At 37.6% G+C, this 25194-nt stretch overlaps 1 protein-coding gene across 1 annotated transcript in view; it reads right to left on the bottom strand.

Moving 5' to 3' along the window:
* Positions 1 to 25194, bottom strand: part of LOC131431418 (coiled-coil domain-containing protein 85C) — a 113172-nt gene that overhangs the window by 86866 nt on the left and 1112 nt on the right. The gene's annotated exons all lie outside the window — the stretch shown is intronic.

Here is a 25194-nt window from a genome sequence, read left to right as displayed (position 1 = left end):
AATGAGTAAATAATTTGAATTTTGAATTTCTACACTAGTCACCCTATAATTCGGGAACCGGAAGTCGGATAGAGATAAAATTCAGGATTTCTTATGGGACCATAAGACTTTTCATTCACGGAACGACCGAAATTAGCTCTGTACCGAATTCGTATGACTGTTTTTGGATTAGTTGATTTTAACAACAAAGCTTCCAAATAACTATTAAATTAGTTGAAATTCAGAATTTACTTTGGTGAAAATGACTTTTGTTTTTAGAGAATGTGTTTAGTTGGCGAATTTCCCAGCAAAATTTCAATCCAAAACGAAATTCTCATCGGCAGCTAATTTTGTGATTAAAATCAGAAAATTTGACTCTATCTATCTGTAACGCTCACTGCCGAAAGACAGCATAAAGAAAACTAAAATTAATTTGGTTTTATCAACAAGTATTATTATCATGAGAAGTGTCAAAGCAAAACAATCATTTAAAAAGCTTGCTGTTGGAACTGCTTGCAAACTTGTTTTAATGTTTTTCGCATGTGTTACGATATATCCCTATTTAAATTTCGAAACCGATATATAAAAATGCCGTAAATTCTTAGTAGAAAGTGTATTTATTCAGAATTTGAGTGCATTTTCTGCACAATGTTTTTATGTGGAATGCACTTTCGAATGTTGCACTCCAATTGTATATGTCAAACGAAGTGCGTTGTATCTTCTAGCCTATATTGCAACTGGTTGTGATTTTTTCAGCTAAAAGCTATATCGAAAAAGAAGTTTATGATTCGTTTATGACTTTTTATCCAATACAACACGGGAAGTCGCTATCGTATTTACAACCGCAACTGCAAAATTCCTTTCGGTAGTAGTGTGCCATCTAGTGGCTAGTAGTCATTACAGTGATATCGTTTTTTCGATGACAGTGCGCCATATAGCTGCAGGTTGCAGAAGCCAATTCAACCATTCAAGCTGGTTGCAAACAACTTTTTATTTTTATAATTCAACTAAAAAATTAGTTGAATGGAAATGGAGTGTGCCATAGTTAAGAAATAACAGCACGTTCAATTGGTGAATTCAACTAAAAAATAGCCATTTCAACTAATGTTTTGTCATTATTAATAGAATGAGAATTAAAAAATATAAATTAACAAATGTAAAATTTTATTAGTTGTCTCGAAATATAACTAACTAAAATCAAGAAATCAACTATTTTTTCGCTAAAATGCTGATTTCGATCTTTCCGTGTTTGAATTTGATTTTGCACATGTTACGCCATATTTCCGGAATTGGAAGTCATATTCGAAACAAATTCAGGACTTTTCATTTGAATCTAAGTTTGTGAAAATCGGTAAAGCCAACTCCGAGAAAAGTTAGTGCAAAAAAAACAAACACACATACATACAATGGCCAAAAGTGACATCTGCGACTGAAATTTGAATTTTTGTAACAGCCCCTTCCCGATCAGAAAACCATATCAGAATTATAATAAAATTGTAGCTCATTTTGATATTTATACCATATTCTTTCGTTCGATAGATTGATTCCATTCAAATTGTATCAAAATTTGACTTGTGAACAGTGGAATTTATTCATATATTAGGTGTACAACTTTGTTTCCGCCGTTTTTTTCCAAAATTTAAAGCTTTATTGCGAAAAAGTGCTTACAGATGTATTATTCAAAGTATTGTCCGTCGCTAGCGACAACTTTCTCCCATCTTTCCGGAAATTTTCGGATCCTGCCTCGAAAAAAGGAGTCCTTTTTTGACGCTATCCATGAAGCAATGCATTTTGCCAACTCTTCAAAAGATTGAAAATGTTGATCTGCCAGGCCGTGTGCCATCGAACGGAATAGGTGGAAGTCAGAAGGGGCGACATCTGGGGAATACGGTTGGTGGGGCAAGACTTCCCATTCCAGCGTTTCCAGGTACTTTTTGACCACTTTTGCGACGTGAGGCCGAGCATTGTAGAGTTGGAGGATGACTTTGCCATGTCGCTCTTGATATTGTGGCCGCTTTTCTTTTAGCGCGCGACTAAGGCGCATCAGTTGCGTTCGGTAGCGATCTCCTGTGATGGTTTCACCCGGTTTTAAGAGCTCGTAGTAAATCACACAGAGCTGATCCCACCAAATACAAATCATAACCTTGGCGCCGTGAATATTCGGTTTTGCCTTAGACGAAGTAGCCTGCCCGGGCTTTCCCCATGATCTACTGCGTTTAGGATTATCGTATCGAACCCACTTGCCATCACCGGTTACGATTCGATGTAAAAACCCCTTACGATTTTGTCTTTGAAGCTGTTGCTCACATACAAATAGACGGCGTTCGTTGTCCCTCGGTTTCAACTCGTACGGCACCCAGTTTCCTTCTTTCTGAGTCATGCATAGGGCCTTGACACATTTTGAAATGGCTTGCTGACTCACTCCCAACGATTCGGTAAGCTCTTCTTGGGTTTGGCATGAATCTTCATCAAGCAATGCTTCTAGTTGTACATCTTTGAAGGTTTTTTCTCTTCCACCACCATGTTTGTCTTCGACATCGAAATCACCATTTTTAAAACGTTGAAACCACTCCCGACACGTTCTTTTACTCAGAGCAGCATCATCGTAAGTTTCTGAAAGCATTCGAAGCGCTTCAGCTGCATTTTTTTTTTCAAATTGTAACAGAAAAGTAAAACTTCCCGCAAATGGCGAGAATTGGGCACATAAACAGACATTTTCGAGCGTGAATAATACGAAAACAAGAACAACTGTCACTGAAACGGCGACGACAATTCGTTAGGCACTGTACACACTCACTTTAAAGGCATTATCATCTATGTATTTTGAGCAGCCTAAGCCGGTACAGCCACCTATCGGAAAACGGCGGAAGCAAAGTTGTACATCTGATATTTTTTCGCTAAAATGCTGATTTCGATCTTTCCGTGTTTGAATTTGATTTTCCACATGTTACGCCATATTTCCGGAATTGGAAGTCAGATTCGAAACAAATTCAGGACTTTTCATTTGAATCTAAGTTTGTGAAAATCGGTATAGCCAACTCCGAGAAAAGTTAGTGCAAAAAAACACAAACATACAAAGGCCAAAAGTGACATCTGCGACTGAAATTTGAATTGTTTTAACGCTTTCTGGGATATTTAGTTGTAACAGCTCCTTCCCGATCAGAAAACCATATCAGAATTATAATAAAATTGTAGGTCGTTTTAATATTTATACCATAAAAAACAATAATAAGGTATATATTCTTTCGTTCGATAGATATTTCCATTCAAATTGTATCAAAATTTGACTTGTAAACAGTAGAATTTATTCATATACCAAATTATGATCAACAAATTTTAAGTTCTGCAAAATTTAGTGAAAAGATAAATATTCTCTTTCTCCCTGAAAAAAGGTAAATGGAATACAATCGACGATACACAAATTTAAACCAACTAAGATACAACAAAAATAGTTTATTTAAAAATAATCTTAGATTTAATCAGAAATAATCGATTTAAAAACTTGATATAAAATCTTGATATTTTACCAACTATCCATGGTGAATTCATATCAAATTCAGATTGTTTATAATATCAACTTTTGATAATCACATCACATCTCTAACTTTTAACGGTGCGGCGCCATTTTAAAACATGAGAAACAAACTTCGATTTTGTCGCGATTTCTCATGATTTTGAAATATCAATTGGAATATTTCAAAAGCAGTACCTTTCTAGTTATCACTGAGAAATCAATAATAATTCCTCTTTATAAGCTCTTGATCACTGCTTCCGATCCATTCAAAACCGAATATTGATCATCAATTAGACAGATGTATAAATGATTCAATCGCAGATTTGTTAGATTTCAATCTTTTTGGTATAGTGATTCGAATGGGTATTTTTCAACCTATCACACTCAACAACCCATAATTCCGCAACCGGAACTCGGATCCGAATGAAATTCAATAGCTGGCTGTTGAATCATAGGACCTTCCATTTGACTCTAAGTTTGTGAAAATCGGTTAAGCCGTGTCCGAGAAAAGAGACTATTATTTTTTTAAATAGACACCCACAGAAACCACTACACTTACACACCTACATACCTTTACACTATCACATACATACAAGCAAACATTCTCTGATCCCATCAAACAATATACGAATTTAAATTTTGAAGAATGATTTTTTCAATTTTTCACCGAAAGAATATTTTGAATTTTCGCAGGCAACATATGTTTTTATTTTATCTTTTGGGGGCGTTTTGTTGATACTTATGACTCTCACTTATGTTGACAATTGTTGCCATTTTGAATGCTCAGTCAGTTTTGAACAGCTATTGTGCGCGGACGTGCTTTAGCTTATCTTCGATTTTCGTCTATCACAAAAAATGGATAGGATGGCTTTCATTGGGATGATTGAGGATTGAGGTACGGCATAACCGAGATTGGTCATTAGTTATGACTTTATGGAGCAATTTTGGTTCGCCACGAACAGAATCCAACAGCTTCTGGAAAACGTAAATGCGATGCAGTTTTCGGTCAAATTTGATAAATTTTGGTACGAATTTCGCGGCGTCACATCTCATGCCATACGCCCAATTTAACGCTCATTGTTAAGTTATCATTCACACAAAATTTAAAAAAATCTTTGATCAATTTCTTGGGAAAGACGAAAATCGAAGCACGCACAATAGCTGTCAAAAACTGACAGAACATTCAAAATGACCGGAATTGTCAACATAAGTGAGGGTCATAAGTACCAACATAACGCCACAAAAAATCCAAAATCAAATATATGTAGCTCGCGAAAATTCAAAATTCGCGATACATTTTGAACAAGCCTCGTATAGTTTATCGGACAAACAATTGACTCGTGTTCTCACCGTCGCGTCGTTTAACTATGACTTAGAACAGTACCAACGCATTACTCCAAGACCTGTTTTAATTGCTACTTTAAAAAAAAACAACATATCTTGACAAGATTTTATTTTAATTGTATACTTCATTCAACTGAGTAACAAATTTAAAAGGTCACAGTCGAATATCACTCAAAGTTCTATTATTTTCAACGGAACCAAAAAAATTAAATTATATTTGTCCCACTTCAGTTTGGAACGTTTACATACGTGAGCTCTAGTGTTTATTCATATTAAAGTAAAAGATTTATTACTCTTCTCTATACTTTTATGACAGACAACTATAAAAGCAATGAATCAAGTTTCACAACGTTCGCAATAACTGTCCTCGCTAATGAATTCCATTAGAGCATTTTGGGCTATAATGTCGATAACTACTCGCCGAAAGAAAAAAAAGACCGAAAGCCAATATACCGAATGAAAAGTATTAAATGGACCTCCGTCATACCACCATTATTGAGCAATCCAACCGACAATAGCCTAAGCATGCATTAATAAACATTACGAACAATAACTCCATGGAATCCATCGTCGGAATCACCCTTCATCTACCACAAAATATGTCAAAAATAGTTTCATCATCGCTGCTGCTGTCGCCCCGGTTGACGTCCAATTCAAAAAAAAAACTCAAACGCTTTCAAAAAATCACCCTCGGAAACCCTTCTCAACATTCCATCTGTAATTTTTCTCGATCGCTAGGTTTCGCCACAGTACAGGGTCCTGCATTGGCTCTCCGTACCGGCAATACAGAACTGCGTACTAATAATAGCACGCAATAATCATTCAATCTCGGTACGAACCGTTGGTGACTCAGCTCAATGGTGACTTTGGCATGTCGTTTCAGCGCCGCTTCCATCATAGCTCTATGCGCGACCGATGGGTAGTTTTCAGGGGCATCGAGCCTGTGGCTTGACGTTGGCGCTGCCACGATCATTGATTGACTGACTGAACTTTGCGGTGCGGGTGGCGGGAGGAAGCTGGAGAGGTAACAGCGAACTGGGATGTAGTAATGACCGGTTGAAGTTGCTAACAGAGTAACTTTAATTCGGTGGGTTGAGGTTGCAAAAAATAAGAAACAACACGACCGGCTTGCCTCGGAAAAATCGAGGTATGGGAATGAGATTTGGAGGTGGTGATTATTTTTGACATTTTCACATGAGAGATTTCTGGCGAGCAACAATGTTTTCTGGTACGCGACAATCTCGGGCTTGTAATTACATGTTTTCGGATCGGATGAATGAGTGTCAAAATGAAGTTAATATTATCTGATTGTATAGTTTGGTTTTTATGCCTGGGCGATTTCGAAAACGGCGGAGCTTGAAATTCACACGGTTTGGTTGGTAGGTTTTATTTTGTGGACAGTAGATTAAGTTTCGACTGAACAAAAAAAAACAAAGTCGGTCGACTGTGAATTTTCCGGAATAAAATTGTTGTTCTTCGATCAGTACAGACGGCTGTCAAATTTTGTCCTAGTTTCACGTCGTTCGGTTTGCCGTTTTAATGCAGCGCTCAATAACATAATATTTATAAACGTGCTATCAGCTACCTTTCTCTTTTGTTTCAACCTAAATTAGCGAATCGTGTTCATCGAATCTCGGTACCGTATCACGACTCTAATTTCAAAACCAATATCGTTTAATCGTGGTTGGTAGCTTGTAATTTAGCGCTCTAAAAGCCGAAGATCTCACCTTTCCATTACTCCTAGCCCAAAGTATAGCGACTGCTCGTTGCTTGTCTGTCTATGCCACACGAAGACGATGTCATGCCGCAAATAATTCCAGATCCGGCTCCATAGTCATTAGATTTAGCCGATACACGTTTGTGCTGTTAGCCACTTAATGAAAGAGACGAAGGCAACTTGTCTCTAACCACGAAATTACCCGGTCGGAAGGTAAAATTTATTGGTCGAATTCCTGCACCAGGCGGCCAAGGTCTCGCGCCTAGACCGCTGCTAATTCAACTGATTAAACGTCAATAAATCATTCATCATCCGCGTCGTCGGGGCCGTCGCCAATGCGAATCAAAATAATTCAATCGATCAAACAGCGCAGAATTGGCTGGTTTCGGAATTGGCACTTACAACACGAGAACGCTGAATGTCAATTGCTAACGGGCTTCGTGCGGTTTCGGGGATGTGGTGTTGATGGTGGTTGTAGGAATTGTGCTCATTGTGATCTTCGTCTGTCCATCCATCAGTGAAATACAATCGGAAAGAACAATTCTGCTCGGAAATTCATGTCCAGAATAGCTTCACGCGAGGTCGAAGGGGCGGTAAAGACAATGGTTTTAAGTCACGTTCGAGAGATGAAAAAGTGGGAATTGTAAGAAGTGAGTGGTTGAAAACAGACATCCATCATGTCGTTCGTACTGCCCCAGCAAATCTGTCAGTTCGGTTGGGGAAGGTAATTTCATAGGTCAGCTTAGTGAATGAATGGGAGCCGGTCATTTCACCGAATGCCGTTTGCGTTTTTTTACCTTTTTTTATATATATAAAAAATAGGTATAGAATTCGCTCAGACTTTCGAAAATTTTTCCGAGGCCCGGAGGGCCGAATGACATATACCAATCGATTCAGCTCGACGAACTGAGCAAATGTCTGTGTGTGTGTGTGTGTGTGTGTGTGTGTGTGTGTGTGTGTGTGTGTGTGTGTGTGTGTGTGTATATGTGTGTGTGTATGTGTGTTGTCAACTAAGAGGTCGAGATCTCAGAGATGGCTGGGCCGATTTTGATCAAACTAGTTGCAAATGAAAGGTCTCCCCGTCACCCAAACACTATTGAATGGTTTTGAGATCGGATGTTTACTTTTTGAGTTATACGAAGTTTTATGTCAAAATTTTCAGTTTTTTGACAGTATCTGTCACAATTGACCTTGAAAACAGAATATGTTTTCAGACTTAGATTCCGCACGATAATACCTATCCAACAAGCCATAGATTGTTAAAATCCGTCCATTTTTAACGGAGATATCGAAATTTTTGTGTAAACGACTTTTCCCCCTATTCCAGCAGTAGAAGTTTTGAGCGCTGTATGACAAAGCAATGCTTGGGAGCAACGGAAAACACGATTTTTTATTCTGTTACATACAATAGTACCAAAAAGACTGTGTACAGCATCCTTTTCCATGACATTTAGCCTCGGACCGATTTTAGCACGGCTCGTTTTTGGCAACATAATCGTTCGAATATGACATATATAAACCAGATGATGGCAGATTTTTTTTAAATTGTATTGTTTTAAACTACTTACAGCAATAAATGCTGGAAGAACATAACATCCATATACCATTCGAATCAGTTCGTCGAGATCAGCAAATGCGTGTGTGACAAATAATTTCACTCAATTTTCTCGGAAAATTTCTTTTCTACAAATTCAGATTCATACGAAAAGTCGTATGCTCCCAAACAAAGTTCCTGAATTATGTTTGGTTCCGACCTCTGGTTCCGGAACTACAGAATGATATATGAAACGAAATCAAAATTGTGTAACTCATTCTACTCGTAGATGGCTGAACCGATCTAAGATTCAAATGAATTCTAAGAATCATCTAAGATTCAAATGAAAAGTTTCAAGATTTTATAAAACATTTTGCTCTTCAGCCAGATCCAACATCCGGTTTCGGGGATACAGGTTGATTGGTATAAAAATGTCTATTCCACATAAATTAATCAGGTTTATCGGGTTAGCAGATTTGGATAGCCGATAAAAAAAATTAACTTTTTGTCGATTCAGAAGGCACCTAAAAATTTAATTCGTGCTATGATTTCTCAAAGATGTCTTCACTGATTTTCAAATATTTTGAAACAAATGTAAACTATACAGCTATTCAGGAGAATTTATCTGACTTCGGCCATACCGATTTTAGAATTCCGGTCCCAGTATAAAATCGTTTCTCAAAGCTCAATCGTTTTCTCAAAAAAAGCCTAATCAAATATCAGAAACAAAAATTCAAATTAAAATAAACTTATATACAAAATTAACTAATTTTATCCAATTATGACTTCCGGTTCTCGAATTACATGATGAATTTTTAAAATTCAAACCGATATAGAAGATGGGATTGAGCTTCAAAGTTGGACTCAAAACTGTTGTAATTTATTCGTCATATGGCCATACGAATCGGTTTGGGTTATGCTGGTTCCTGAATACCGGCTCTGGAAGTACCTTAAATTACCGTAAACTCTAAAGTGGAACTTACATATCATGGCATCTTTAATCGATTATCACACTTCTAGATTCAAATTCGATCCGATTTGCAGTTTCGACATTACAGAGTAATGAGTGATTAAAATCTCAAATTGTCGCTTAAAACGACGGGCATTAAAATAATGTCATGAAAACTTAAACACCGAAGAATACTCATGCAAAAAACACATGCAGATTGGTAAAAAAAGGTATCATCTCACTGCTAGGTGGATTAAACACGTATTTTTTCTCACTTTTTGGAAAGAATGAGGAAATCTCGTCACGCTTGCTTACATTTCTCGTACTCGCGACGACGGTTTTGAGGTAATCTGGCACATATCAGTCTCAATATTCAACTGAACGAGTGTAACAGGTCATAAATCGGTCATTTCATCTTGTGCTCTACCTCAAACGCTCAGGTCGTGCTTTCAACAACAACAGATAATCATTAAAGATTTCTGTTCTACCTGAATTCTTAATTTAATTATAGGTTAAGCATTTAAATTCAAAATTCAGTTGCTGAAATTAGTTCCAGATTCAGCCTTTGAAACTATGACTGAGTCCTAATCCTGAAATCTGAAACTTATATTCCTTATTTCTGTTCGGAACTTGAATCCAGAATTCTGAGTCAAGATTTTAACTTCTGAATTTAGAATATGATTTTAAAATTTGGATTCAGGAGTTTAATATTAGATCTGAACTCCGAACCTGAATTTTGGAACCGACTTCTGAAACAGAATTTTATTCCTGAATTTTGTTTTAGAATTTAATTCCTAAATTCAGTTTCAGAATTCAAAACCTGCATGTTACAGTTCACTCCAGAATTCATGGCCCAGAATTTATGTTCTGATTCAGATAAATTAATGATGGCAAAAAGTACTCAACGGATGATTTGTGTTTTAGTCTAGTTAGGACGTCTTGAGCTAGTTTTAAAATCGATCATTATCTAACGGGGATTGATAAGATTGGAAAAATGATTTGCGAATGCAACTATGTAATGAAAATCGCGAAAATGTTATCGCAGGGACTCGAACCCGTAGCTAACTCCTAACCGGGGAAATTGTTCTGCTAATTAAAGTACCCTGCATAATATTTAATAGCGAAAATATTTTTGTCTCGCTGAATTCCACTGTGCACTGATTTGAGATTTTGTTTTAGGCAGTCTGAGGCAGCAAAATAGACAAATACAAAATCTCAGATTAGTGTTGGCGCCAAAGTAGAATAGAAAAGGATAGACTTGTAGTGCAGTGCGTGTTTATTCTCTGCTGAATTTGTTTCCATAGGAATGTAAGTGAATGCTGTATTGGCCAAGTACACCGAAGCATACATGGTTCTTCTAGTCAATTGGACTTTCTCTTCATATGTTTGCTACGAGTTCGAGTGCTCTCTCTGCGATAACATTTTCACGGTTTTCATTCCTCGTTAGATACTGATCAAATTTACTCAACAGATGTGAACATCGGACAAATTCCCCAAATCTGTTCCGCATTATTTAACTTTATGGTAGAATATGTTTTTCGTCAATAAGTCGTACTTTAGTATGCACCGTTACAATTTTGGAAGCGAAGCAATAAAAGTTTTGAAATAAAATACGAACGATTATCTATATTCGGAAGTGTGAAAGAAGCATATCACGTCCGCCAGTTATGTCTTTGACACTACCCGCCCGTGTTTTTTTAATGCTATTCAATCCTATTTGTAAAAAAGACTCATTCGCCGAGGAGTACCCATCATCGTAATAGCCTTCGATAAAAAGTATTTCAGCGGAACGGTTCAAATTCTAACATAATTTTCTTTTCATAAATACGTTAATTTCATAAGGCAATATACTTTAGTTTTTTTTCGACGTAGCATCCACCATATATAGTACTTTAAACTCTAATATGAGATCCAACTGTTCAATTTAGACCCAAAATTCATATAGTATTCCACTTACTTTGACGAGATCGGAAAACGTTGGTGTGCTAGTCAAATCAATTAAATTTTCTACTTCTTTGGAGAATAATGCTGTGTCTGAGATTTTCTTATTGTGTATCAGTTTTTCAAAAGTAACTCCAGAACCGGAAGTCAAAAAACTGGATATAGCGTTATGCGGGATTGCTCAAAACAGACTAGATGTCGTTTTGAGAAGCTGATTTCGAATACAAACTTTTCTCCCGCGCAACGTAGGAAAAAAAACGATGCTTCCTGAAATTACCTCAGTTGTAATTTCAAGACTGTGTTCCCTGTTCCGCTCTTGTGAATGTTTTAGAAGAACGCAACAGCGCACGGATTCATACTTGATTTTGTAACTCATCACAATACCGCACCAACTACTTCTATAGCTTTGGTTCGAAAATTTGCTCTCCATTATTCATTCAAATTATTGAAACTCATCTTTGTTCCTTTCGGATGGTTTGCTACAGTAATTTCACGTGAAATTCATCGTGTATGCAGAATACTAAAGATGTATCTTCCATATTCATAAACTCGCAACATTTTTATTGTTTACTACCTTCTGATTAAAATTGACCCGGAAAAACAACGTCAAAGTCGGTCAAAAATCAAAGTTGTATTCATCGTTTTCTTCGATTAACCGTTGTTTACCATGAATTCGTTCCGACGGGCCAAACGGTCAATAGGGAGTACTACTTGGGTGTTTTTAGGCGTCTACGTGAAGCAATTTGTCGGAAACGGCCGGATTTGTGGCTACCCACAATTCATGGATTTTTCACCACGATAACGTGCCGTTGCATTCCAGCATGATTGTGAAATGAAACGAAAGTCATCGCTCAGCCACCGTATTCGCCTGATTTGACTCCTGTGACTTTTTCCTATTTCCAAAACTAAAATATCCACTTCGGGGAACGCGCCATGACTTGATTGAGAACATAAAATGTAATTCGCTGATGGTACTGAAATCCATTTTGATACTTTACATTTATTTAACGATGGAAATTCCGTCTCCAGAATATGACCGAACGAATTATTGATTCCCAGGGTAATCGACCTTAAACAACCGTTCTCCAGTCTCTTCTTACTCCTGCTGCACGCACATCGTGCTCGGTTGCACTTGCTAGACCATCCTTTCTTCCAGCATTCTTCCGAGATGTTCAGCCCAACTGTAGTCTTCCGTGTTTCATAAGTCTTGCAATGTCAGCATGTTTATATAGTTTGATACAACTCGTGATTCAAACGCATGTGCCATTTTTAATTCTATTTTTTTCCGCCGAGTAGGGAGCGCAGGATAACATAAGCATATTTTTTCAGAGCTTTATCCTGGGTGTCTTACAGTTACGTTCGCCGATTACAAAATAAAAAATTTCGTATGAACAATGAAACCTCCTTCGAACTTCGGTAAATTTGATAGTAAGTTTTTAATTTATTGTTTATTTTATTATCGTTTAAATCTTGGGTGGTTCACCATTTCAACCTCACTCTTCAACCTTACATTACTTTGGCTGGAAATTTTTTTTTGCTGACAATTTTGAAATTAATCTTGGATGACAACATAGATTTAAAATGACCGCAAGTTTGCCAAATTGGTTTAAACATCTCTGGGCAATTGAGCGGATAGAAAAATGTGCGAATGGTCGATCATGAGACTTATATGTATATTCACATCACCGAAACCGGAAGAATCAGCTATTAGATCTTCGAACTTGATCAGTGATCAAATATTAGCTCTCAAACTAGCTTAAATTTGTTGAAATCGGTTCAGTCATCGTCGAGAAAAAAGAGAGCTTCAAAAGCAGTTGGGCCGCTAAGCAGAATGGAATCCTGACCAAGATACTAAAACACGATCAAAATAGCACGAAACACTCCACTATTACATCAGAATTTATATGAGAAGGGATGGATTTGCCTTCAGACTGGGTAAATGATATCCTGTTTCCCAGATGCTCGACTGCAAGATACGCCTAAACGATTCTGTTTCAAACTTTGTTAGTATACATCAATCGTAGATCAAATCCTTTATTCAGCTTACATCAATGCTGGTTTAGTGAAAGCCGATTCCCTACGGACCAATTGTTGGCAGCACGATACAATTTATGACGAGAATACAAACTCATAATCTGTCATATTTTTTAGTAACATATGATTTAGTTCACACTGATTTTGGCGTTTTCATTAATCTTCCCTTCCGTTTTCGACAAAAAAAAATGTCACTAAGATCGATCAAATAAAACGGAAAAATGTAACTCAAAAGATGTTAGATCACTATCCGTTTAGTCGTAAGGATTGTTCCAATATGTCTTAGAATAATAATTGTTGACTTCAAAAATCATTTCCTTGAAAAGCCTAAATTCAAATTAATGTACAATTCTTGATCTATGTCCCAAATGTTGCTACTATTACACAGTAACTTAATTATGCACGTTATCTCTGTCTTTTTCACCGCTAACCAGTCTTCCATGAAAAAAGTAAATCTCTGTACCGGTCAGATTCCACGTTAGACAACAATAGTAATCTTCATTAAAATAACCAGAATGAGACCGTCAAGCGACTTTTTTCATTCCACCTACCTATAGCGAAGAAATTTACATTCTACACCCGGATAACATAATCAGCAAAGCAAATGTTACTCCATGCTTCGTACCTTCACTTTCAATTCAGTTTCGTCTGTCTGAAGAAAAAAAAGGCATTTTCTCAATCTAAAAACTTGACCACCTATTTTGCATTGGAATTTGTGCGAAACGTCTATTTGTGCTTGAATTTACAAAAAAAAACGGTTCCCGAGTGAAACGGAAGAAAATCTTCCAGCGGTCGACGTTGTCGTTGCAACTCCAACTCAATCGGACCTGGGTAAACCAATTCGACGGTAAAATTATACTCCATCGCTCTCGATTGCCGCAGCACCGCTACGCCACTATTGGCAAGAGCGAACAGCGGGAAATGCTAAATGCCAAACTCATTACCTTTCATTATTATTTGCTATTACAACAGTTCTGTGCAATTTTTTTTTCTTCTTTTCGTTCCAATCCGGTCTCCCGCACCTATCCGAAACGTTGTGGAATGTTTGTTTCAAAGCTGGATCATTTCTTCCGCCGGTCGCGGCCAATCTGGTGGAACAGACCGGAAAGTTGGGCGCACATCTGGAACAGCCTGCATCAGTTTGCATCACTTCCTATTCCCACCCACTCGATCGAAGTAGGCAGGCACCGACGCAGTTTCCCAAGCGTTCAAAACCGGACGAAGTCAGTAAGCCTCACTTATGTTTATTGAATTGAATTGGCATACTTTAATTCTCCAACACATGATCCTCGACATCAATTTTCGATACTTTTGGAGGGGGAAACGCGAAATTAACGCGGGTGTCATTTTCGTGTCGAGCGTCAATTAAGCGATCCCTCGATAGTCTCGCCGCCATTTGGCGATCGGATTGATCGGTTCGATTGTGTCCGTCTGTTCATTTGTGCGAACCTTCGAAACCGATCACCGTCGGCCAGGTCGGTTCAACACCAGAGGACACAAGATATGTGGTACCGAACCGGCGATGTGGAACGTGATTACTTGTGATTACTTTACGGTTGATTCGTGATGCGTTGTTTTTTCCCCCCTGCCCGGTCCAAAGTCTTACGTGATTCGATGAGACATTTTGCGAGTGGAGAAAAAAAAGATTGTCTTTCTGGTGGTGGCGGGCTCAATTGGAGCGTGTGATTGGACACGGGTTGACATTAAGAACCAGGGCGTAATAATTGCAACGCATTAAGCACAAAGTCTTATAATGTGAAAGGGACTTCGATTTTTGTGCTGTATGTACTATTTCGAGATCATGAAAAGAAACAATTTCAGAATCGTTTGGGAAATCTCTGTTTTAACCCACATCTTGTGAATATTGATTTAGATAATATATTCAAGACACAATATTTAACATCTCGACAACTTCGAATGGCATTTGGCAAGATTGTGAATGGCTTATGGAAACACTAAAATCTCGCTTAATTTATGGATGTCGTTTCATCTTTAATTTAAAAACTATTTCCCGTATCGGCCGTGGCCTTGGACGACAGACAAACGATGATATATGTGCTTTACTCTTATCCGAATCTCTTGAATTATTACATTTTTAAGAGCATTTTTTCGTCGTTAACCGTGCAGCCCTGGTTACATCACCCTTTCAGGAAGAACTTAAATCCATAAATTACCGAAAAGCCTTCCAGTTCTGGGACCGTTATCAAGCTCGCGGCTGAGGGCACATCACCGTCATTAAATTCGTAACTCTACGCCAATAAACATAATCGAATCCTCTTGGCGCGCTCGCACGGTGTTGAACTTTCAAGCAATAATCTCGCCTAATCCGGCTATTATCAGCCCGAAGGAGGGTATCAACATAAAATACTCACCACCAGCTAGCTAGTAATGATCCGAGTCTTGTGCTCTCTTTCCCTCTAGCTGAGGTAGGTAAATAGCTTGAGTTGAAAGTTGTAGGATGAGGTAATAGCGCTCGAATCGAAGACAGACAGTATCGAATCAGCGTTCGAAGCGATAGACCACACAAGTTGCTCGGAGGTTCGATTCCAATGATGAGCGTTTCCTTCCAAATGACAGTAGGCAGGCAAGTTTCTGTTTCATGGGATTACTTCCACACGTAATCATTATTTTTATTGAGAAATTATTTTCCATTCCATCATCAGTTGAAACCTTGATCGCATCACAACGACCAAAATACCTCCCGAAAAGAGGCGGCAAAGCACGACGGTAATAATTGCGGCTGTGCGTTAGTTTGTCTCCATTTCCGTTCCGCTAATGACCGCGGTAAACCTCCGAAATCTCCGGAAAATTTCAATATAATTCGATGTGAAATATAAAGGAAACAAAATCTTGAAAAATGACCTCGAACGCCGCAGCGGGTGTTGCTTGACGGGGCGAAGCAGCAACTGCAACATGAATGTTCTAAGAACAAATCTAAAATCTATTTGGTGAAGCAACACGGTTGAATGGATAGTTCTGCTGGTGGCTAGTTCCCATCGCTCGTATGCTGAGCTAAGCTGTTGCAGACACCACAGCAGTATACAAGCGGGAAATAATTACCCAAGCCACAAAGATTAGTTCGTTGGAAACCACCAAAGAAGCGGAAGGTCACTGAATCTTGATCTTTCAACTAACGCGGCCGAAAGAGGACAGGAGTGTGTGCGTGTGTACGTTTAGCGAGGGTCCGGAAATGGGAACGGTTGGATTTCAATTTTCAGATCATTAAATTTGAGCTGCCGCAAGGGATTGCGTAGCACAAAGAGTGACTCATAACTTTTGTAAATTGCCTTTTTTTACTCTAAACTAACAATATTAACCTTCAGTGTATGACCTAACCCTTTTGTGTCGATCAACTCGTGCAGGCGGTTTATATGAATGAAAATCAGCACAAATTGCGTCTTATTTTTCTGTACGATTTTTTCCGATATTGTCAATGTATGATAAATAGGAACAAATTGCCAAACTTTGACACGGCATTTCACGCACAATTTAAGCAAATTTGAAACCCAAAGACGAACCAGCCTCCGGCTGACAATCTCCATCATCAAATGCGTTTTTATTATAAAAAAAATCGCATTATTTGAATTTTTTCATTGCAGAAAACGACATCATTTCAGTAACTCAAACAAACGCACATCACATAAATTTTCAAACTCCAATAAAAGATCGAATTGTAGGGGAATTTTGGAACGAAAGTATAATTTTTAGTGATACATCAATCTACCGTTGATTTCGAGTAATGGCAAGACGCAAGATCTGGCCAGAAGACATCCAAGATCCTTTTGGTTTCAAACGAAGGATAGAAGTCGTTTTTGTAAACATTCCCTGATGCTTTTAACTTCGGTTTATCTTTAAAAGTAAACGGTTACACAAGAAACAACAACAATGTTCGATTGCGTCCATTCTTTCTTAGTTAAATATCACTAAATTTTGAATTTTGGATTGTTGTGATGTATGTAAATCGTATGCCCTCTAAGATCATACAACAAAACCATTGCTTTGATACTTTGTCGTTAAATGGGGAGGATTCATCGAATGAAAAAATCTATTTTTTGCAAATTTTTTTGAAGCTATCTTTCAAAAAAATAGATTCTAATATTTTGCATAATACAAAACATTATTCGAACAACCTTTTGTATTTTTTTCGTGGAAAACATTGAGAAATAAGTCGGTGAAGAAGTATTTTGACGCGTTTTAGAAATCATGATTTGTGGTGTCCACAGTATCTCAGCGCAAAATTATCAGAAGTCAAAAATCCGAGTAACATAGTTGTAGTAGATGTTTTTCTAGACCTGTACGATTTTATTTGATATATTCTGAAATTTTCTGAATTTTTGGTGGTTGTTTAAAGTCAAAACTACAATTTTTCTCGAAAAATTAGCCATTTTGTAGCTGTAATAAGTAACAAAAAACGAAAAGGAAAACGTTGGAGTTGGGACAAATTATTCTTGAAATGTTTTACTGCAAGAAATTACAAAACCACCAAGCCAGTAACAATTTTTTTTTCATTTGAATAATTTCCAGTACGATATTAAAACAATTGTATGATTCAATGAAAAAAGGTTTTTGACATTTTCGGTGTAATGACTATTGACGATACGGCTTTCGGTGATTTGGCCCTGCCACGTTGAAGATTATTGGGCTCTTCGTGGGATCAAGAATTAAATTTTGCTCTTAATACTTGTCAATATAATAGAAAATGAAAATTACGTCTATGCAAGTTTCATAAACTGTATCAAGTATACAAAAATGCTAACTTTAAGGATTATACTGAATATATAATATGGATTTTGGAAGAAACCACCCTCAGTGATGAAGAGGACATGAAAAATAATAGGCCTCACTGGAAGAATCGAAGAACCAACCATCTAAAAGACATTGTTTATTTCAACCATTACGAAAATTGCCTCAAGTATTTCTGAGCAGTGTTGGTGATTGCCGAAAATTGGACAGAAGCTGCTATATTGCTATCTATATTGTATACAACATTTTCAATCCGGTAGAAGATGCTACAAGAACTCGAGTCTCTCAAGGCATGAACCGTGAGAGAATTTTTCTACATTTCTTCGCTTCACTTCATACTCTGAGTATTTTACGGCCCTTAAAAAAATTTACAGTCTGATAATGATCGTTGCTGTGTGGAATTTCCCAAGAGAGAATCTCTAGTTGACAATTATCGCAGAAAATCGAATCGATGATTCGACATGATGATTCTCATACTAGGTTGCAATTTATCAAATCCCTTGTTTGGAGCATTCGCAGACATTTTCATAGACACAACATATACAAAGGTTAAATGCACATAGTTAGAATAAGCGGCAATAGTAAAATGATTCTATCGCAATTATCAACTGCCTGTATAGAATCGGATCGCGAAACGAGAATAAGCTACCGTTTGTTGCTTCAGAGAGGATCCCCACAGCAGCGTGCTAACCTTTGATTCTCAGAAATGTCATCGAGAGAAATTCGCTCTCGCACTGGTGTCGGTTCTATGTTAAATGAGCCATGCCGGGTTTTTGTTGTTGCGATGATTTCCGTCTCTTTTTGATGGCACTGATTCAATCGTTGAAGAGTTGCCAGTGAACGTTCTTTGATACGATAAAAGCCATCCTTGTTTCTGAGTTCTACTGATTTCGTCTCTTCACAGTAGTTCCATTTCTAAGACATTACTCATGGCTCAAACATCTTCCCCAGAACTTCTTCCATCTCATACAACGAAAGATTTGAGAGACCAGCACCTTATACTCCGAACAATCGATCGTGGATTTCTGCACGACAATTTTTATCGCTCATCTCAAAATCGCCTTACGGTTCCCTACACTTTTCATTGTTTCGGCCGTTTAGATCGTAATCGTTTTATGGCTGTATTGAACGAGACAAGAAAGTAAACTGATGATCTTAGGTTGATAATCCAGTAAGACTACCGGGAAAACACATCTCAAATACTTGAGAGATTATATATAAAGTTGAGAAGTAAAAAAATTGCTTTTTCTAACGGTTTTATGCTAATTTAATTTAAAGTTGATTTATTAAAAAAAAATACATATTGTAAGAGTTATGGCTCCTTTCCCTAAGCGTGTTTTTTGCAGAGGCTTGCGATGAACACACTCATAGGCGATCCGCTAAGCAGAAATCAAAAACAGAAAAAAAGTACTCCAGAAAAATGTTTTGTGGAGTATTTGAACTGCTCAGTTTCCCAGGAAAAAACACTTCAATAAAAGAGTCACAAAAAAGTGATTTTTAGGTGTTGAAACTTCAAAAAAAATTATTGCAAGTAATCGAATATTTTCAGCTGAAAATATAACCGTTCAAGTACACAAGCATATGAACACGAACAAAGCTCGTAGAAATCGGTTGAAAATTTTTTGAGATATCATGTGCACCGCAGCGGTATTTAAAAAAAATTGTCTTTAATTCCGACACGGAACGACCAAAATTAGCTCTGCGCCTAACTCGTATTACTGTTTTTGAATTAGTTGATTTTAACAACAAAATTTCCAAAATAACTATAAAATTAGTTAAAATTGAGAATTTACTTTGCTGAAAAAACTCTTATTTTTAGAGAATGTGTTTAGTTGGTGAATATCCTGGACACAAACCAGCAATATTTCAATCCAACACGAAATTCTCATTGACAACTAATTTTGTTATTAAAATCAGAAAATTTGTTTCTATTTATCTATCACCATTATTACTGAAGGACAGCACAAAGAAAACAAAACTGAAATGGGTATTATTAACAAGTTTATTAGCCAAAAACTCATGAGAAGTGTCAAAGCAAAACAATCCATTAAAAAGCTAAAAAGGACAGTCTTATTGAAACTGCTTGAAAATTGTTTTGATGTTTTTCGCATGTGTTTGATATATCTTTATTTCAATTTCTAAACCGATATGTAAAAATGTCGTAAACTGTTAGTGGAAATCGTATTTATTCAGAATTTGTGCGCACTTGAAGCGATTGTGCGTAATATTGTTTTTACGCGGAACAGTGAAGTGAATTTCGAATGTTTCACTCTAATTGTGATGAAGTTTTTTTGTATCTTCAAACCTTCCGAGCTGCGCCGTCCGGTGTAGTACTTGTATTCGATTTTAGTTTTCCGAGTGCTCAAAGTTTTCAGTGAGAATGAAGAAAACAGTGATTTAGAAGAAAAAAATTCAAAAAGATGTTTACGTTTCGTTTATGACTTTTTCTCCAATACAACATCATATTTATACCTGCCAATATAGAAAAGACAACCGCGTCTGTAGTCATTACGGTGTTACCGTTTCGGTGACAGGGCGCCATATAGCTGCAGATTGTAGAAGCCAATTCAACCATTCATATTGGTTGAAAACAACATTATATTTCTTTAATTCAACTAAAAAAATAGTTGAATGGAAATGAAATGTGCCTTAGCTAAGAAATGACAGCACGTTTAATTTGTGAATTCAACTAAAAAACATAGTCATTTCAACAAATATTTTATTATTATTAAGGGAATGAGAATAAAAATTCTAAATCAGCAAAAGTAAGATTTTTTTAGTTGTCTCAAAAAATAACTAACTAAAATCAGCAAATCAACTAAATTTTTCGCGAAAATGCTGATTTCGGTCGTTCCGTGGAGATAATCAGGATTGAAGTTTTGCTCGGTATATGCCTGTGGGTTGAACAAGCGCCCTTTGAACTGCCTACCATTGGAGATCTAGTGCTCCGATCTTGGATGAAATTTTCTAACAGCTATTTTCGGAATTATGCACTTTTAGAATATGCATTAAAAACCCGATTTTTTTATCTTCAACTTTGTATATAATCACTTAAACTTGTACGTTTAGTAAACCAAAAACATAAGTGACGTTTATAACGGTTGAAGATTTGGCAAAGAACTGATAAGTTTAACGTTCTCTGAATTTCTTATAATAATCATAAACTTCAACTTCCCACAGTTTCTCCAATCTTCAACGGCCACTGCTATCAAAGAGACAAATTTCAACACTCAAAATCGCCTTGCCAAGTCGAAGCAAAGCCATGGTATTACATTCCTGTAGTGGAATTTGACCTTCTGTTTCAACAGACTTCGCAGCCGATTCAGAATGTACAGAACCATTGCCTGGCTGGTGCTACGATTCTACTGACACTACGAATCCTTCCAGGTCGGAGCTCGAACATACGACAACTGGTTTGTTAGACCAGTGTCCTATGCACTGAACCGCCAACCCGGGGTTGCTAAATCAACTTGATCTAAATAAATTTGAGCGGAGCCCGCAAGTCAAAGATTTTTTAAGTAATATAAGCAACTTAGTGAGAAAAATGTAATAACATGCAAATTAATACGTTCACTCTAACAAACAATCAAACTACTGACCTACTATAGAGATATTATCAGATATTCCAAAGATGCAAACTGATGGCGTTTTTCATTGAAAAACACTGGTGGCGTGGATTGCTCTGGTTTTGAACTTTCGAGCAGAAGTGCAATTTTTGGACGCTGTTTTATTGAAATTTCTGCTCGAAAGTGCAAAACCAGAGCAATCCATGCCACCAGTGATTTTCAATGAGAAACGGCATGAGAACTCCGAACTTGATACAGATTGCTCAGTTCCAGGTTTTTATACAAGAATAAAGAGGGGTATTATGTTCTTTTACCGGTTCGGATAGTAAATGGTAAAAGACCTTTATCACTACTTTCCGACATACCAGAGACTCGGGTGATTCGCATTGTTCAGATGCCTAAGCCCGACTCCTCTGGAAGAAGGTAAAAGTTAAGTTACTAAAAGATTTCTGCTTGCTTCAATGACCCTCTGTCACGTCTCACCTTTCCGCTCTATATATTCACATCCTTGCTTTCCCTTGAGTGCTATCATTCTATAATTTCCATTGTCTGTTTCTACAAAAATGGTCTCTGGTTAGGTGAATATCGCAAAAAGAAAAAAAAAACAATAAATAAGTTAAATCAGATTTATTAAAGGAACTACCGACATACAAATTATGGCAAGTTTAGTGTCGAATATGTTACCTGCCAAGGACTGTACTCGGAAAAGATGCCAAAAAAAGTCAATTCGTCCATCTGATTCGTCTATTAATCAATGAAATGAATTGGACTTCATGTCTTCAAAGTCTCAGGGGTCAAACACATAAACAGAAAGAGAGGGCACCAGGACGCTGTACCGCTAGTGTTTAGTGCTCCCGAAATGCATCGTAATGAACGATGAGACATACATTAAACCGGATACCTCAATGTTCCGGAGATGTTTGGGTAGAAGATAATTTGTCAAGCAGTAGTAGGTTATTGGTGTGTTCAATTCATCAAGTGAAGGTGACACTTTGTTTTGGCGGGTTTTGTCATCGTGCCATTGCGCAAAACCGGCAGTAGGGTGGTGATTATAAAGGGGAAGCTTCGGAAAACAGGAAAGATCTTCAACAAACGACAATGATAAAAAAAGAGTGAATGAAAGTGTGTGAGAAAGATGGCACATGTGTTACACAGTATTTGATGAGTAGTGATAAGTCCGAGTATGGTAATTTACCTTAGGAGAAATTATTATGAGTGGTTTGGTTTAAAAAATATTCGACTTAAAAAAAATTTTTGGTGATCATTTTTTTCGGTTGAATTTTTTTCAAGTACAGTCCTTAGTAAGAATTTAATATGTCAATTCCAGAATTCTACGGATATTCATTATTCTACTGCTCTAGTTTCATAATTCCATAGTTTAAATGTTATAACATTTAGTTGTTTGCGAGGCCATGATGAAGGACTGAATTTATAACAATTCGAAATTCGTGTTTAACTTGAATAGTTTGATTAAAGTAAATTTATGTTCACTGACTTTCGACAATGTAATGTTAGTGACAGTCAACATATCATCCCGATTTCAAATAAAATTTTATCCAGTGACCAGTTCTATAAGTTTAAAAAAAAATCCGATTTTCCATGTATAACACATTCAAGCCTTCTTCTTGAAGACATCCCACCGAGCCCATTGAAAAACCAACAGGTAAATACCGAAATACGGCCACTCACTACTGTCAATCTAAGCCCACAGCGAACTCCGAAAGCATCTCCGATCGGAGACTTGAGCCGTTCCAGTTCATCGAAGTCAATCCGAGCCCGAGTTTATTGGCCCGTTTCAATCCCATCCTATGCTGCTGCATCGGCTGGCGCAGCAATGTACATAGTTCGATTGCAACATTTACGTTTTTTGCTTTTTGCACAAAACGTCTTTCACCCTCGCCTTTCGTTGATGCCCCGGGAGTTGTCTGATGCACACCTTCCCGAGCGATCTCGAGGTTCGAGAGAACCAACCGGAGCCAATTTTCAGATGGACTTTCACGGAACGGGCAGCAACGGAAAAAAACAAGAGCATCCTGTTTGGATGTAATTTAAATTGTAAATAAATCATTGAAGCTAACCGGAGCAAGAGACGACTTGACTAGAATTTATTTTAGACGGTAATCGTTTCGTTTTGCTCCACCAGATCCACCCGGTACCACGGATGGGTCACAAGGGGCTCTGAAATCCTAGCCTGGGGGTTTCTTCAGTTCTGCTCTGCTGCGGGTCCAAACTAACCGGGAAACCGGTGCGACGGCGGATGGACCTGGCTGTGTGCGTTGTGTTTCGTGGTTCAAGAAGAACATTGTTTCAGTTTGAAAGCTTCTCCCTCTCGGTTTCATGTTTTATGTACTGCCATAGGGGCGGGAGCGGGGAAATAGCAACTACAGTATATAGGCAAAGCTTCAGCTTCGGGTGACGGCAACGGGTTGGGGGGGAGGGGGCTGAGTTGTTGATGGGGACGAGCATGGATTTATATTTTATCGCGTTTTAGCACTTTGTTGTTTGCTTAGCCGCGCGGTGTGACTTGTGTTCCTTCAAGTATTCTATCTGAAATCACGAAATGTGCCTCTAAGAGCTTTGCTTTGATTGGTGGTATTTCTCATGGATAGTTTTTTTTGTGTCCCATGCTTCGTACGTAATACTATCTATTGCAATATTTACTTGGCCGGTCACGGAGCGCAGCGGAATGTTTAGAATTCCTCTTTGAGGCGCTTCATCAGATGTTTGCATTGGTAGCTTACACTTTTTTTTGTCCGGTGGTAAGTGACCATGTTTTTGCTCTAGGTTAGCGGATTAATTGGGTTACATAATTAAGCATGGGAACACTTACACAACATATAATCTACGGCAGTATTACCATGGCATTGCAAATTATTGTCTATCATGGATTCGCAAATGGGTTCCGCCAAATGTTGATTCTTTGTAACTTGACAATTATTTCAAATAGATCTGGGGGCCGAAAAATGAGCGATCCATATAATCTCGGGAATCGATTTCATCTTCCATATCCTGAAATATTACTTCTCCATGTTTCTTTCAATCTCTTAGGTTCACCATCATCGTCCACGGAAAACTGCTCCAATCGATGACCAACATGCGGACCACCCGCCGGGTATCCGTGGCCTGGGGGTGTTTCTCGCGGACCCACGTAGAATCGTCATCTGGAAGACACTCGTATTACATTCAATCCATCGACCATTGCCGATCGCCAACTGCATCTGCAACTGAATCTGCCAGAATCGACCATTGCGACCGGAATACGTCACTACCCTAATGATAATACCCTAGTTTTAAGTTAGTCATTAATCAAGATAAGAAAATACCCTTGGCATCTTAGAGCTTTAGCAGTGTGCCTTTAAATATATTATTAATGAATAAAAAAAAAATATCCTGAAATAGCTGCCCAAAGAACAACATTCCACATTAGTAGACCCCAGACTATGTGAACAACGTTTGATTGGGTTCTTCTTGAAATTTTGTACGAATCTAAGATATTAAATCAATAATTTATATATTCCTCAATAGAAAATATTTTGATTCAATAATCGAAATGTTTGGAAAAAGTATAACAAAAAAGTGATCTTTTCTTTTTGTATTCGACTAATCAGCGCACAGCAGTTTGAATTTAGCTACAAGAGCACCATAGCAGTTTAACAGTCGAAAACAAAGATTATGATCAAAGTTCTTTAATATGACGGTAAACGAAAACATACAAAAATCATACTTTTTCTAAAATGTCGAATAAGACACGTTATGTGGTAGGGAAAAATACTATTTCGTTCGTCTATTTCATTAAGACACGCCGGGGTCATTGATTGCTGTTCAAGTTTGGCACATACGAGCTACCTCACACCGACTTTCTTCAACAAAAAA

The sequence above is a fragment of the Malaya genurostris genome, chromosome 2 (genome assembly GCF_030247185.1).
Source record: "Malaya genurostris strain Urasoe2022 chromosome 2, Malgen_1.1, whole genome shotgun sequence".
NCBI lineage: Eukaryota > Metazoa > Arthropoda > Insecta > Diptera > Culicidae > Malaya > Malaya genurostris.
The sequence above is the reverse complement of the archived record's forward strand: the minus strand, read 5'-3'. Positions and strand labels throughout refer to the sequence as shown.